Source organism: Ovis canadensis, chromosome 3 (genome assembly GCF_042477335.2).
Source record: "Ovis canadensis isolate MfBH-ARS-UI-01 breed Bighorn chromosome 3, ARS-UI_OviCan_v2, whole genome shotgun sequence".
NCBI classification, from domain to species: domain Eukaryota; kingdom Metazoa; phylum Chordata; class Mammalia; order Artiodactyla; family Bovidae; genus Ovis; species Ovis canadensis.
Window position 1 is genome coordinate 143,833,814 of NC_091247.1, and position 2,549 is coordinate 143,836,362.

The 2,549-nt window shown below is 43.8% G+C and overlaps 1 pseudogene; it reads left to right on the forward strand.

Annotated features, from left to right (window-relative positions):
• The first annotated feature begins 1,019 nt into the window (after nucleotides 1-1,019).
• LOC138436337 (olfactory receptor 8S1-like) lies at nucleotides 1,020-1,964 on the forward strand (annotated as a pseudogene).
• Nucleotides 1,965-2,549: the final 585 nt, after the last annotated feature.

Here is a 2,549-nt window from a genome sequence, read left to right on the forward strand (position 1 = left end):
TAGTGATGGGGGTGCCAAGTGTGACAAAGAGGGAAACTCCTTGACTTCATGGTTTTTATTTATACCTTTAAGTTGTTAAGATACATTTTTCACAGGGGAGGCAGTCCTATCCACCTGGAATGAATCAACTGCATTAAGTTTCTTTTTAGGGCATCTCTAATCATGAAAACGCTGGGCTGGAAGAAGCACAAGCTGGAATCAAGATTGCCAGGAGAAATATCAATCACCTCAGATATGCAGATGACACCACTCTTATGGCAGAAAGTGAAGAAGAACTAAAGAGCCTCTTGATGAAAGTGAAAGAGGAGAGTGAAAAAGTTGGCTTAAAGCTCAACATTCAGAAAACGAAGATCATGGCATCTGGTCTCATCACTTCATGGGAAATAGATGGGGAAACAGTGGAAACAGTGTCAGACTTTCTCTTTTTGGGCTCCAAAATCACAGCAGATGGTGATTGCAGCCATGAAATTAAAAGACGCTTACTCCTTGGAAGGAAAGTTATGACCAACCTAGATAGCATATTCAAAAGCAGAGACATTACTTTGCCGACTAAGGTCCATCTAGTCAAGGCTCTGGTTTTTCCAGTGGTCATGTATGGATGTGAGAGTTGGACTATAAAGAAACCTGAGCATCAAAGAATTGATGCTTTTGAACTGTGGTGTTGGAGAAGACTCTTGAGAGTCCCTTGGACTGCAAGGAGATCCAACCAGTCCATTCTGAAGGAAGTCAGCCCTGGGATTTCTTTGGAGGGAATGACGCTGAAGCTGAAACTCCAGTACTTTGGCCACCTCATGCGAAAAGTTGACTCATTGGAAAAGACTCTGATGCTGGGAGGGATTGAGGGCAGGAGAAGGGGATGACAGAGGATGAGATGGCTGGATGGCATCATTGACTCGACGGACATGAGTCTGAGTGAACTCTGGGAGTTGGTGATGGACAGGGAGGCCTGGCGTGCTGCGATTCATGGGGTCGCAAAGAGCTGGACATGACTGAGCGACTGAACTGAACTGAACTGAATCATGAAAAATCTCATCATCATTACTGAGTTTGTCCTCATGGGATTTTCCAGAAATCCCCAGATTGTGAACATGCTTTTTACATTGTTCCTGGTGATATACGTCCTGACCCTGATGGGGAACCTGGTGATCCTGGTGATCAGAACTGATTCTCACCTTAAGACACCCATGTACTTCTTCCTAGGTCACCTGTCATTTCTGGATCTCTCCCTTTCTTCAATAACCATGCCCAAGATGCTGGAGAACTTGTTAACTTAGAGAAAACTATCTCTGTGTGGGGCTGCATGGCCCTGAGTTTCTTTCTCATACCCTCTGGGAGCACAGAGGCCTGCCTGCTCTCTTCCATGGCCTATGACTGCTATGCTGCCGTCTGCCACCCTCTGCTATACAGTGTGATTGTGAACAGGCCTCTGTGTGTTGGGATGGTGATGCAGCTTGGGCAGTGGGATTCCTAAAGTCAATGCCAAACAGTCTTTTCACTTACAACTTAGTTTCTGTGGCCCCAGTGTCATCCCTCACTTCTGCTGTGAGCTGCCTCCATTCTTCCCTCTGTCTTGCACAGATCCTACTGCCAATGAGGCCCTTCTTGCTGGGCCATGTGCATTTTTAGGATTTGTGACATTTCCCCTGATTCTTTTCTCTTATTCTAGAATAATCTCTGCCATCATAAGCATCCCTTCTGCTGGGGGTCAAGGCAAAGTCTTCTCTACATGTTCCTCCCACCTCACTGGGGTGCTTTTGTTCTATGGGACAGCCTTATTTAGGGGCACGACCCCTCTCTTGGACTCCATGTTGGAGCAAGCGGCCTCCATTCAGTACAGTGTGATCACGTCCTTGTTAAACCCCCTCATCTACAGCCTCAAGAATCAGGAGGTGATTCTGCATAGAGTGTTGAAGCAATAAATGTGCCCCTCTGTATGCGGGGGATTCATATTATATTTGGTCTGAAGACAATGAAAAAGCATAGTCAGGGACTGTAGAGCATTAATGGCTAATTTGGTCACTTTAGAAATTTGCCATTTGATGAATATAACCTCTTGGGTGTGGGTAATAGAGCTCTAAGTGTGTGATTGCTTATTTTATTGTATTTGATAGGAAAATAAAGTGAAGCCTGAGAAATAAGAACTGTGATGGAATAATGTAGACAAGAGTCCAAATCTGTTTGCCTTGTTTTCAAAGTGTTAATAGTATGGCATTCTAAGCATTAAAAAAGAAAAAAAAAAAAAAGATGGGAGGGTGAAAGTCATTTCAGAGTGAGAGAAAACTAGCTACTGATTGAAGATTGTACTGAATGAGGGTTGCTTCATCCACCTTACCTGAGGGAACCAAAAAAAAATTGATGTGCCTGGTTTGAGTTACTAACTTTCAAGTTGCCAAAAAGCAAAAACACAAATTAAACAGGAATCTGCCCTAATCCAGTCAAAGGGAAAATAACTCTTTCAAGTGTGCTGGTGGTAACATTTTGAATATCTGGAATGGAATCTGACAGTCTGGCAACTAGACTAGAGATCTCCTTGGACATAACCTAGTGAA